Below are 14697 nucleotides of genomic sequence, written 5' to 3'. Positions count from 1 at the left end.
GAGTTGGATACCTGTACCACCAAGAATTTTGAAAGTTCCTCTCCTGGGCAAAGCAGGTTGTATAATAGTATTGTAGAGAAATGCTCTTTATCCCTTTAGCTAGACCACATTTCCTGTGATATATTTTAGGTTCCATAATATCCTAGCTATATTTGCTAAGAGAACCACCCTCCAGATGACCATCTATAATGCATGACTATGCAGCCATTGAACATTGGACTGTAACCTTTGATAGGAAACCATATTGCATATTGCACATAGTCCCATAACTCTAATCATTTTTTGCTGAGAGACACATTTGTTTGGCCTCATTTATCTGCAAACCATACTTACATCTGTGGTCCTTTCCTAAAATGCTGTGCCACTCCAGTGCCAGTGACAATATTGTGTTAATATTAAAATTGTTATGTACTCAGGAGGCAACCACACATTCCATAATTAAAGTTCGTGCTCGGAAGATGTACTATGGACCGAACTTTGGAACTCACTACATCATCATCCATTATAGGGCCAGGGTCACTCTACATAAGACACCGATCGTTCTGTGACCCGGCCATGCAGTATTGGCTGGATAAACTTCATTTCTATTGAATTGGGATGCGGGCGCATCCGTGTGCCGGCTGATTATTATTCTGTGTAATAGGGCAGCAGATTTATCAATAAAACCTGCATCACACTGATAAAATTTGAAGGCTGATACTGTTGATCCAATGGTATTATGGTATATTATAGTCAACAATTCTGGAACTTAAGTGTGCACTAACTTTATAGTGACTTTGCTATAGTCATAAAGCAAAACTGTAGCACTTTTTGTAGCAATTTTGTGCAAAAAAAGGCCACAAAAATATTCCCGAACACACATTTGTGATATAGGCACACATGGCCCAGATTTATCAAATGGTGTAGAATAGAAAATGATATAGGCCCACAGCAACCAATCATAGCTCAGCTCAGCTTTCAGCTGTGGTTAAATCAGCAGTGATTGGTTGCTATGGGCGGCTTATACCAGTGTCTATTTTACATCTTTTAAAAAACCATGCCCATATACATTTATAATTGCCCCATGAGCCAGAAAGGCGCACGCAGTGTTCTTAATTAGAGATGAGCGAACCTCGAGGATGCTCGAGTCTATCCGAACCCGAGCATTCGGCATAGCGGGGGCTGCTGAACTTGGATAAAGCCCTAAGGCTATGTGGAAAACATATCCATGTATGAATGTTTTCCAGACAGCTTAAGAGCTTTATCCAACTTCAGCAGCCCCCGCTATGCCGAATGCTCGGGTTCGGATAGACTCGAGCATCCTCGACTCCCTCGAGGTTCGCTCATCTTTATTCTTAATATAAAAGCTAAGTGTACATACAGTACATGCTTCTTCCAAATAAATAAATGATTTCCAAAGCCACTGCTTAAACCTCAGCAATAAACATGACTCACATCTTAATATATTGTTTCTAAACTCCTAGTATATACGTAATTTTAAAAGATTTCAATAGAGTTGCACTAGGGATTATTATGTCACGAAACTGTACTTTTCCAGTACATCCACTACTCTGCCTCGTAGCTAAGCAACATTTTCCCTATCTTTTTGAAATCTTTACAATATAATTTATTCTTGATTTTCAAACTGTGTATCTGTCATGGAACAGCTACTTGGCAGTTAGAGACAGGAGTGGGTGTAAAGCAATGTAGACCCTTACATTCCCTGGAGAGCAGTGACTACTTGTAACCCCATAAGTCTTTTAGAATCTCTCCAAAACGTCACTCTAGTACAGTACCATCACTATAATCAGACCTTTTAGCACTTTTTGCCATTAAGACAGAGAAGCTATAAAAATCATTTATAGAGCTTTTCAGCATATATCTCCTACAATGCCAGTGCCATTACTACAACTACAGTCTTTTAAAGAGGTTCTCTAAATCATACAACTGCTGAAAGAATCAGATGAGAGCCTTGTTATAACATTGCTGGAGTTTTAGTTCATGACTTATCGAGCAATAAACTAATAGGTCCTGTTTCTTGAAATAGTATGCTTGTTATAAATAAATTCCCTGCCTTTTGCCATAATGCATTGCTGCAGCAGTGCTGTAGGACTTTAAAGGGAATCTATCACTAGGTTCATGCTGCCTTAAAGGGGTAGTGCGGCGCTAAACAATTATTCACTAAATAACACACATTACAAAGTTATACAACTTTGTAATGTATGTTATGTTAGTGAATGGCCCCCTTCCCCGTGTTTCCCCCCACCCACCCTAGACCCGGAAGTGTAGTGCTCTATACTCACCTGCTCTATACTCACCTCCGTGTCGACCCCTGTCCGCCATCTTGCGACAATGATGTAATCTTCGGGCGGGCGGCCGAACCGCTCCGACCACCCCTCGTGGCGGCTGCCCTCTGCTGCGTCATCAGCTGCTCAGCCGCGATTGGCTGAGCATAACTGTCACTTCTTTCAGCGGATAGCGAAATAGGGAGGCCCATAGAATGGTGCCTATGGAGCCAGCGGAAAGGCGCGCGCGCGGACATACTGCGGAACTCCGCGAGAATTCCGTAGTATGAACCCACCCTTACTATGTAATGTCTGATTTTATCTGTATACTGTACGTAACCTGTGTATAAATTTTGCAGAATAATTATTGTTCTACAATACACATTTCATAGCCCTTGAATAGGTTTCCTAGGTATCCTCACCTCAAATCCATTCCTGGTTTTGGCTTCAAGAATCTGTCAAATAATCTGTCTGTGTAAATGCACCATGATTCATACCTATTACCAGGATCTAGATTCGCTCATTTTTGTGTTAGAGGTATTAGATATATGCCATATTTATTGCAGTGTCCCTGCCAGTCCGACTCTTCTATTAGTTTTAGAACAACCATTAGTTTGCAACAAAGTTGAGAAGCATTTATAGTAATACAGAAGACCACGATAACGCACTCGCAGCAAATCACAAAAGATGACTCAGACTAAACTTGATGGTAATGGTGAAAATACAATATATTCTACAATTAAAGACCTGCTGGTAGATGCTATTAGCTCAGCGGAGGGCCTGCATTCATGTTGGAGATGACATTCCAATCAAAATAATCTTTTCTTTTAATCTGACTGAAAAATAAGAAAAAACTACTCATGGCAAATGCTTGTTCTGTGCCTGAAATGAATCATAGTTGCCATGGAGATGCCTAGATTTATAGCAAAATCATTTCTGCATGGGTGAAAATTAACTGTTTTCTGTCAAATCATGAAGACGAACATTAAAGATTATTATTAAAACACAAGGTTTGGAAAATGTTAATCTCTTTTTACAGTTATGTGGGAGGAATCCACAGCTTTAAAATTTAGTCAAGCTGAATAGCAAATTTCAAGTCCCCTACCTGGTGCCAAGTTCTTTTTTACTGAGGGAGGTCCTTTCTCCCGTCTTCCATATCTCTTCTTTCTGAGTAATGTAATTGGCATGCCCTGGGGCACAAGGATTTGGGAAAAAGATGTGACAAATGTCCCCTGATTTCTGGTTCAGAAAAGCAGTTCTTTCTTTCTTTCTTTCTTTCTTTCTTTCACTGCCCTGACAACCCAAATTTAATACATGCACACATATAAAGGCTATAAATAGGATATAGCAAGACTTCCTCTTTGGTAAGAGGCCAGCTGACTAAGGACTGAGCCTACAAAGCAGCCCTGGCACCAGCTCACATAACTCCCCACCACAATATGTAAACTACACCATCAAAAAAGCTAAAAAGGTGGAACATACATACACTTAATCATATGTTCAGGGACAAGTGTATGAGCATGAGCACTGAGGCCAGGGTTTGGATGCAGAGGTTTCATGGCATCTCACCACTGCAGTTAAGGAAATATAAACCTGGCAGGAGGCCGGGAACGGCAAAGTTGGAGCAGCAGAGGATCTGTCAGGTAAATAAATGTTTGGCAATTTGTATTTTGTTCTTTTTTCCCTTTAGGCTATGTTCACACAACGTATATTTTCGTAAAACCACGGCCGTTGTACAACAGCCGTGATTATTACGAAAATATACGTGCCTTTGGGATCCCGGCCAGAGCGTATACACATAATATACGCTTCGGACGGGATCCCTAGTGGCGCCGCAAACAACTGACATGTCAGTAAATAGTGGCCGCAAAAAAAACCTGTCATTGCAGACAATAGAGCGAGCAGCTCCAGGTCACGGAACGGTCGGTCTCTTACAGCATGTGAACATAGCCTTAAGCATTTCTTTTTCTCTGAAAAGCCCCCAAAGTAATATTACAATGTCTTAAAGTCCCAGACTCATAGGTCATATCAGCCCCTACAGATGTTGTACCATCTAGTCTTCCAATAGTCTTCCAGTCTTCTGTCATCTGCTGTCCACCCTTCTGTGCATGTCTTCTAGTGTCCACTATTCTCCTTTCTGTACATGCCCTCTAGTGTATGCAGTCCACCCTTCAGTATGTATCCTCCAATGTCCACTCCACTGTTCTCCTTTCTGTTGCTGTCTACTGTCCACTGTCCTGCCTTCTGTGCATGCTCTCTACTGTCCACTGCCCTCCCTCCTGTGTATGCCCTCTAGTATCCACTATCCTCCCTTCTGTGCATCCCCTCTAGTGTCCACTGTCCTGCCATTCTGTACTTTTTCTCAAGTGTACACTGCCCTTCATTCTGTACATGCCCTCTACTTTCCACCCTTCTGTGCCTACCCTCCAGTGTCCACAGTCCAGGGTTGTACTGGATGCTCCAGTTGGCCCTGATGGCTCTGCAGCTCTTTGAGATGCACACGTATAAGGGGGGCTACATAGAAGGGGCCATCTAGAAGAGGGACTACATACAGTGGATAATCTATAGGGGGTACTACACAAATAGGGCCATCTATGAGGGGGACTACACAAAGGGGGGCATCTATTAGGGGAATCACATAGAGGGGGCCATCTATAAGGGACACTACACAGAGGGGGCCATCTGTAAGGGGGACTACATAGAGGGGGGCATCTATAAGGGGGACTACACGGGGGAGGGCATCTATAAGGGGGACTACATGGGGGGCATCTATAAGGGGGACTACAGAGGGGGTACACAGATATAAACCAGCAATGCATATGTTGCAAACATATATATATATACCAGTAGTATATACACTGAACACATACATATATACCAAGAGTGAATACACTGCACACACACATATATACTAGAAGTAAAGATACCTTACATATCAGTATATCATAACAGTGAATATAAAGTTATATATAAACCAAAGTGAATATATCGCACACATACACTAACGCCAATGAATATACCTATACTGTACATATTAATATATACCAGCAGTGGAAATAATATATATATATATACAGTGGTGCCTTGGACTACGAGCATAATTCGTTCCGGGAAGGTGCTTGTAATCCAAATTCACTCTTAAACCAAAGCAAATTTTCCCATAAGAAATCACTGAAATGCAGACAATTGGTTCCACACACCAATTTTAGTGATTTTATTTTCTGAATAACATGTAAAACAAATGAAACAAACATTTAAAAACAGCTGAATATGTCCCATTACAAGTTGCAATCAGCATGTGGTGTATAAACCTGAAAAACAGCCGCAGATACAGGATGGAACTGCAGATCCCCATAGTGCAGTAGCGTAGTACAGCAGGATGGTCTGTGTGGTCACATGACAGCAATGGGAAAGGGGGGGCGTGTTCAGCATGGACCAATCAGGACTGACAGAGACTGCAGGGAGCATGAAGGAATGAGCAGGGCATATGTGGGTACAGTATAGCAGCACACTCTGTCCGGGGAGAGAGGGATTACCTCCACAGTCCTGTCCCCTGATGCAAGCCCCAGCCTGAAGTGGATCTGCTATGATTTGGAAGGTGAGGGAGACTTCCTGGGTCAGAGTACAGGGCTGTAGACCCAGCTATGCAGACCATGCCCCTCCCCTACTCGCGCTTCCACCCAGTACAGGGAGCTCTTAAACCAAAACAATGCTCTTAAACCAAGTCACAATTTTGAAAAACTGTAAGGTCTTAAACCAAAACTCTCTTAAACCAAATTACTCTTAAACAAAGGTACCACTGTGTATATATATATATATATATATATATATATATATATATATATATATAAACCAGCAGTGAATATACTGCACACATACATATATACCAGCAGTAAATATAATAATATATACTAGCAGTGAATATAACATACCTATATATGTATACCAGCATTGACCAGCGTCCCCCTCCACTCATGCTTTATAGTTGTAGTTCACGGCATGGAGAGGGGAGATAATGATGAATTATAAAGCATGGGACCCCTCCATCATAACCTTATCCTTCACAATGACTTATAGTTCTCCTCTGCTTAGTTTTTAGCAAATGCAGAAACCAAACCTACAGAGTACCCCCCCTTCTAAGGTAACCTACCCCCAAATTCATCCTCAAGGGTAAAGGACCTTACCTATAACGCCTCCCTCTGCAGAAACCCTCTAATATCAGCAACCATGCCCCCTTAAAAGCAGCCAGTTACCAACCATGCCTTTCTAAGGTAAGCCAGTAATCTAGCAGTTAAATACTCATTGCCGCTTCTGCCTATTCTACTAGTGTAATTCTGCAGGCTCTGGCCAGGAGCATGTTGCATGACCAGTAGGAGTCCCAGCAATTGTAACAGGGAGGACATGACACATACCTGTCACTTCATCAGTAGCTCGCCTAAACTACACTTGCTCAGGGCAGAGCCAGCAGCCAGCCCAGCAGACTTTACTGCAGCATACAGTATATAGGATGCAAACAGAGATAGGCAGAGTCCTGTGCATTTGGTAGAAAAATAGAACAACTTTACTTTTTATCTTTCTAGGAACAAACCAGGTTAACTTCTGGCTTTCACTTGTGTATTCACTTACCAACTATAAGTCAATCAAATCTGTAGACAACTTGTTGGCAGTCTTGTGGATGATCCATACAAAACTGTGGGGGCACCACAAATATCTTGAGAAGCTGTGTACTAGCCCCCAAGCTCATAAATACATAACTTGCCCAAGAACAAGAAGGGGAGTAATAATAGGCTGCACCTCAATATAATATGCAAAAGTATCCAAATCAATTATTCTACACAACCAGAAAATGACAAGACATTTAAAAACACTTAAGGGTGCCTTCACACGTACCGTATCGCTGCGTGTTTATCGCTGCGTTTTTATCTCTGCGTGTTCGGTGCGATTTTTACATGCGAGTTTTGATTTTCACATGAAAATCATGTGAAAATCAAAACTCGCATGTAAAAATCGCACCAAACACGCAGCGTTAAATACGCAGCGTTAAATACGCAGCGATACGGTACGTGTGAAGCTACCCTTAAACCATAAAGTACATATACATAAAGCTTCGTAAGGTTCAATGTAATCCAAGCCACCTTATCATTCATGAGTAGTAAGGGCAACAGATGTGTCCATATTATACACAATAAACGAATAGTGTGATATCAATACAGGTATGAGGCACCTAGGTGCCACCCATGCGCAAAATATCATAAGGTGCATATACTACGTACAACAAATACCACAGAGTGAAAAAATGCCAATGATAAGCAAAGAAGGAAGTGAAAAATTGATTGGCGAAAAACAATGATGAAACTGAAAAGTCACTAAATAGAAAATGAGAAAGTATATGATGTGCTTTCTGAGTTATGGATGGAGCTGTAGTCCCCATGTGTTCCATCCTTAAGACTTCATTAGGATGGAAGGCATGAGGATGGAAGGCATGAGGATGGAAGGCATGGGGACTACAGCTCCATCCACAACTCTGAGAGCAGCATTATGTGATATACTTTCTCACTGTTCCCATTTAGATTGTGGGCACCTTTGGGTGTGCCCGTAATCCAATTAAGCATTCGACACACTGTAAAGTACGGCCGGCAGCCATGCTTTACATTACATTACATTTTCTATGGCCGCTGTTTGCCGAACTGTGGCCATAGTAAGTAAAAATACTATTTATTTTCTGCAGCTGCTGTTCAACAATGGCCATAGTGTATACTGTGTGTATACTTCCATTGAAATGCAAACATCTTAATTTCATTACCAATGGACATTGTTAATGAAATTAATACATTGTGTGAACATGGCCTAAAACATGTTTTGACTAGAGATGAGCGAACTTGCCGGATTTCTGGTTCGTATGAACCAGAAATCTCGGCGTCTGATTCCTGCTGTCTGCTCGCTCAATGCAGCGGGTGGATACAGCATAAGAAACGCCTGGAAAACTGGGATACAGCCTATGGCATTGGCTGTATCCCAGTTTTCTAGGCGTTCCTTACACTGTATCCACCCGCTGCACGGAGCGAGCAGGCAGCGGGAATCAGATGCCGAGATTTCTGGTTCATACGAACCAGAAATCCGGCAAGTTCGCTCATCTCTAGTTTTGATCTGTTACACAGATATATCAGAAGTTTTGATGAATTTGGGTCTGGTTGTTTAGAGCCCAACTGATTCATTATATAGAGCCAGAAAAAGTGCACAGCTGAGTGCTTTACTCTCCAACTTACTGCTCTACTCAACATTATCGTCAGTAATTCCATGCCCCTACCAATTAAACCTTTCATATGTCTGTGTGACATGTCAAAGATTTTTTTAGGAGACAGGAAAGCTTTAAAAAGCAAAACAAGAAGCACAGACTCATCAAGGATTTTGAGAAAATATCAGAGAAAAACTTACAGAAAAAAAAACTGCTGATTTATGCAGATAGAGAAGACTATTCTCTATTTCTGTATATGCATAGATAAGAAAAGTGTCAACTATAGGATGGACAAACAAGTAACTTTATGATTTTCTGGTGATGTGGCTTACTGCACTTAAATGCAGGACTAGACTGGAATTCCAAGTATTTTAACCAGGCTAAGACAGAGGATCTTCCCTGAAGGGAAGCAGTAAGATCCTCAGCTCATTTCCTTAATCTGCTTTATCACTGATGAAGTTCAGGACCCAGGTAGCATTAGAGAGGTTGTCTGGCAAATATATTTTCTAATACCCTGTAAGAGAATTCTGAGTTAAAGCAAATATACTACTATAACTACTTAATTAAGATTCCCATCTTAATTCGGTTCTCCCATGCACATTGTAACAGTGCCCTCCATTCCTCCCATCGGTGCCTGGTTCCAGGGATCTCCTGTTTGTACTTATGCAAATGTCCGGTTTAGTGCATTGGAGGCGGGCCCAGTGCCAACAGTGCACTAAACTGGACAATTGCAAGTATAAACTGGAGATCCCTGGAACCAGGCAGTGATGGGAGCAACAGACGGCACCATTAAGGCGTGAGTGCCATCAGCGACCAGGTGATATTGCCATCTCAATTGAGTATTTATAGTGTTACATGTGCTTTAAAGTGTACCTGTCGCGATGGATCGCTTCCAAATCAGTGGCAAGGTCCACTGCTAATCCGGAAGTTCGGGTCTCTATGAATACAGAGATACAATGTGATGTCAAGACCCCCATTTGATATTCCAGATTAGCAACGGATCTTGCCACTGGTCTGGAAGTGGCCCACCTTGACTGGTACACTTAAATGCTTTAACAGAGTGGAGGTTCCCTTTCTATCAGCCAGAGTGACAGCTCGTCTATTGTCTGGAGGACCTAGAATGTTCATGCATTAGATAAACAGCCTAAAGATTTGAATAGCAACTGTGTAACACATCAGATCTCCTGTGGTGGCACTGCAGGGGAAAGAAGGAGGACCCAGAAGCTCTCTTGTTCTGTCCGTTTTAGTAAATATCTTTTCATGAAATGACAATTATGGAGCATCTATTCTTAGAACTTGACATTGTATTCTTGATGGACTATACCACTCAAGTGACAGTGTTATAATTTTCCTTGTCAACTCATTAACGCTTAACTGAGCTCAGACAGAAAGAGATTAATAGCTGTCCAGCATTTGCCCTGCAGCTGTCTCATGCGTATGGCTACCTAAACACTGTGAATGCTGCATGAATAGCATGAGATTGTAGAGACATAGAAACATAACAAAAATTGTCTTGAACCTTATTTAGTCCTTTACCATATATTTAAACGTTTCAATCTGCCCCTTCTCCACCATTGAAAAAAATGTTTGGACCACTTATCTAGCAAAGCTAAGTCATTTTCCATATTACTGACAACTCCAGGAATATCCACCCTATTGCACACTTTTGTGTCGTCAGCAAACCGTACCTACCAACCCTTCTCCTATGTCACTTACAAACATATTAAAAAGAATAGGACCCAGAACAGACCCTTGTGGCACACCACTTGTAACCAGTCTCTGCTCGGAATATACACCATTAACAACAACCCTCTGATATCTATCCTTCAGCCAACCACAAATCCACTGAACTATACAGGGATTAAGTACAATTTTCAGCAAACTGTATGAAAGGGTTTGCTGAAGTCCAGATAGGCAATATCCATGGTTCATCCAGCACTTTTATGGCATAATCAAAGAAATCAATGAGATTAGTCTGACATGATCGGCCCTCAGTAAAGCCATGCTGGTTTGGATCCATCAAATTGTCGATTGTTAGGTGATCCATTATCTTCCTTTTTTTAGAAGAGTTTTCATAATTTTTACTACAGATGTCAAGATAACCGGCCTATAGTTACTGGGCTCATCTCTACTCCCCTTCTTTTGATTGGTTATAACATTGGCCGTTCTTCAAATCCTCATAGAAAACCTCTCCAGCTCTGGACAGTTCCTGTCATGGATAGAGGTGGCAGCAGAGAGCACCATATCATACTGGAAAGAATATCCCACTTCCTGAAGGACATACAGCAGCTGATAAGTACTGAAAGAACAGAGATTTTTAAATAGAAGAACATTACAAATCTATATAACTTGACACCAGTTGATTTGAAAGAAAATACATTTTGCCAGAGTACCCCTTAAAAGGGGATATCTGGAGAGCAGGAAAGGTCCTATCTTTTCTGCCCTCCAGCACGCCACTTTCTCTATCTGCCCATCTGTGCTGTGATACTTCCACAGACAAGAGGGGGAAGAAGAATATTGCAGGCAGAAATAAAAAATAGCCCAATGTTACCATTGTCACAGTGACATCACGCAGCTATTGGACATTGCGCTGTTTAGCCCACATGCAATGCCCACAGCGCCTGCAATATAGTCCTGCAACACCCCCCCCCACCACCACCCATCTGTGAAAGTATTAGCACAGATAGGCAGACAGAAAAGTGAACCACCAGAGAGCAGAACAAGTAGGACCTTTCCTGATCTCCAGATATTCCCTTTAATGTATTTATTTCCAACAGCAAGAAGGGAACAACATTCTAAGAAAAGATGCTTCAGAATTTTTATTTTATGGGGAATGCAAGTATTTTAGGAAACAGACATGCCAGGAAAGCTGATCAATCCTATTTAGGTTTTAGAACTTGAAGACTTTGGCCCAAATTTACTAATTTACTGAACTTTTCTCCAAATTTATTATGCATTTTTAGACACTTTTTCAACACTTTTAGACACTTTTACATCGAGTATCAAAAAGGGACGTGATTTATTAAGAAAGGGCATGGCCTAAGTTGCACGAAAAATGCACCTGAATCTAGCAAAAAAATTTGTCGGACTTCCAGCCAAGTAATAGGTTGTGTAAACTACGAGTAGAAAGTCTTTGGCTATGTTCACAGTATTTCTGTCAGTCTTATTTTTTAACCAATAAGGAGTGGGTTGAAAAAAACTGAAACTGTGCAAATCTTTCCACTTTATTTTGCCCTGTTAGTTCCACTCCAGATTTTGGTTGAAAAAAAACTGACAGAAAGTCTTTGTTCTCAGAGCGTTTAACAGCGTCCGTTGCACAGCAACAGACGCTGTCAAACTGCTGACCGCCAGGCTGCATACAGAATGTTCCTGCAGACGATACCTTTGTATCAGCTGCATGAACGTTCTTTTTTACAATTGACTTGTGGGCACTGTCTGGTGTGTCGGCAAATCAATTAGCCATTCACTTAAATGTAAAGTGCGGCACATTATATTGTGTGAACAGCTATTATTTTCGGACATTGTTCACTGAAAAGTGTCTGGCGATAATAGGCAGGTACATTATTCTTACCCCAGTTCTAAAGAACAGGCATTAAAATAAGGATGCGTGCATACAGCGGACGGCATTGCATTGACTTCAATGCAATGCCGCCTCTGCAGTAAAGAACGGACCCTGATTCTATTGCAATCAGCGTCCGTTCTTTACTAAAAAAAATAACATAGTGTGAATATAGCCAAAGACTGACGGGAATACTATGTGTGACCATAGCAGTAAAGTGCAACAGATTTATCAAACAGCCTGATAAATCTATGATAAATCTGGCACATTTTAAGATTGTCTAGTCTAAGGCTAGGTTCACACTAGGTAAAAATGATGGCTGTCTTTCATAACAGCAACTGTCATTGTGCAAATAACGTCTTGCCTTTTCTTTCCTACAAAGTATATTTTAAAGCAGGGTAGTAGCACTTGATTACTTTAATTACTGAAAATGCTTTAAAAGGAGTCAGAATTTCTGGGATAACAAAAATTGCTGAAAGCCCTATACAAAGGTTGAGAAGGGAGGTGGAGCCATGCACAGTGATGCAAGTTTTTAAAGGGAATCTGTCAGTACCCGGTACTACTCCGAGGTGCTGACAGTGTGCTGTAGCTGGCAATCCCCTAGTAAGCATGATGGCCTTTTGGTAATTTGTCCATGAAGTGAATTATGCACAATCTCCTATTGTAAATAAGTGTCAAAGAGGAGTTGTAGCTCAGTGTTTGTACCACACTCCGTCCTCCCTCTTCTTCATGAATAATCAATGCTGCCCAGCAGCTCTCTAGTTCTTTTTTTTGGTTCAAATCCCCTGATGGAAATGAAATATAATTCTTTATTTTTTTCTCATTATTGTATAATTTTTAACCCCTTAACGACCAAGGGCATAAATGTAAGCCCTTGTGTCGCTAAGGAAGTTCAGAGGGGGGCCCGCTCTGAACCGCCGCGATCCCGGGTGCTATCTGCAGCTTGGGACTAGCGAGCACGGTCCAATCGCCGTGCCCACTGATTAGGCATTTAGATGCTCGGCAATCTATTGTTCTCGGTTGCAGCAGCCAAGAGCAATGGAACACTGATCTCATGGATCTATGCAGTATATCTTAACATGTTCTTCACCTTTACCCCATATTCTGTGCTTTTCCTAGAGTGATATCACCCTTTTCAACCAAACTCTGTGCACATCTGTACAACTCCCATTCTCCAAGTTCACTTCCTCTCCCTTCTTCACTCACTGCCTTTTTCTATGTAGCCAATTCAACTCAACCACTTGACCCTACCTCAAGTTTACCTTTCTCCCTGTCCAAGCGAGCCCTGTACCCTAATGGAATTTCCCTTTTACACATATGCCCTTAGTATGTCAGCATTATACTAGCAAGGTCCCTCTTTAACCCCTTAAGGTCCAAGCCAATTTTCGTTTTTGCGCTTTTGCTTTTTCCATTTTATGTTTAAAAGTCCATAGCACTTGCATTTTTTCACCTAGAGACTTAAATGAGTGCTTATTTTTTGCGAAACCAATTGTACTTTGCAATTACAGGCATAATTTTTCCATAAAATATGTTGTGAAACCGGAAAAAAATCATTTGCGCTATCAAATTGAAAAAAAAACGAATTTGTTTTGATTTCGGGGAGATTTGCATTTACGCCGTTCGCCCTATGGTAAAACTGACTTGTTATGCATGTTCCTCAAGTCGTTACGATTACTATGATATATAACATGTATAACTTATATTGTATCGGATGGCCTGTAAAAAATTCAAACCATTGTTAACAAATATATGTCACTTAAAATCGCTCCATTCCCAGGCTTATAGCGCTTTTATCCTTTGGTCTATGGGGCTGTGTGAGGTGTCAGTTTTTGCGCCATGATGCGTTCTTTCTACCGGTACCTTGATTGCGCATATACGACTTTTTGATCGCTTTTTATTACATTTTTTCTGGATTTGATGTGACCAAAAATGCGCAATTTTGCACTTTGGAATTTTTTTGCGCTTACGCCGTTTACCGTGCGAGATCAGGAATGTGATTAATTAATAGTTCGGGCGATTACGCGCGTGGCGATACTAAATATGTTTATTTATTTATTTATATTTATAAAATGGGAAAAGGGGGGTGATTTGGACTTTTATTAGGGGAGGGGATTTTTTATTAATAAAAACACTTTTTTACTTTTTTTTTTACATGGACTAGAAGCCCCCCTGGGGGGCTTGTATATACACAGCAATGATCTCTCATAGAGATCAATGCTGTGTATATACACAGCAAAGATCCATGAGATCGGTCATAGATTGCTATGGCCTGCTGCAGGCCATAGCAATCTATTGCCGAGCCGGGATCAGCGTCATTCCGACGCTGAGGCCCAGCACGGCCAGAAGAACGGATCTCCCCCCCGCGATCGCATCGTGGGGGGGAGATCCGACCCACTAGACACCAGGGATGTGATGTCTGAAGCCCTTCAATGCAGCTGTCAGGTTTGACAGCTGCATTGAAGTGCTTAATTAGCCGGCGCGGCAACGGGACCCGCGCCGGCTAACAGAGGCACTGCCCGGCTGCACGTGTCAGCCGGGATCAGCGCCGTTCAGAGCGGGGTCCCGGCGGGACCCCGCTCTAAACACCCCCCGCGGCGCCATGACGTATTAGATACGTCATGGGTCGCTAAGGGGTTAAA

Source organism: Dendropsophus ebraccatus, chromosome 1 (genome assembly GCF_027789765.1).
Source record: "Dendropsophus ebraccatus isolate aDenEbr1 chromosome 1, aDenEbr1.pat, whole genome shotgun sequence".
Classification (NCBI taxonomy): domain Eukaryota; kingdom Metazoa; phylum Chordata; class Amphibia; order Anura; family Hylidae; genus Dendropsophus; species Dendropsophus ebraccatus.
Note: the sequence above shows the minus strand (reverse complement) of the source record.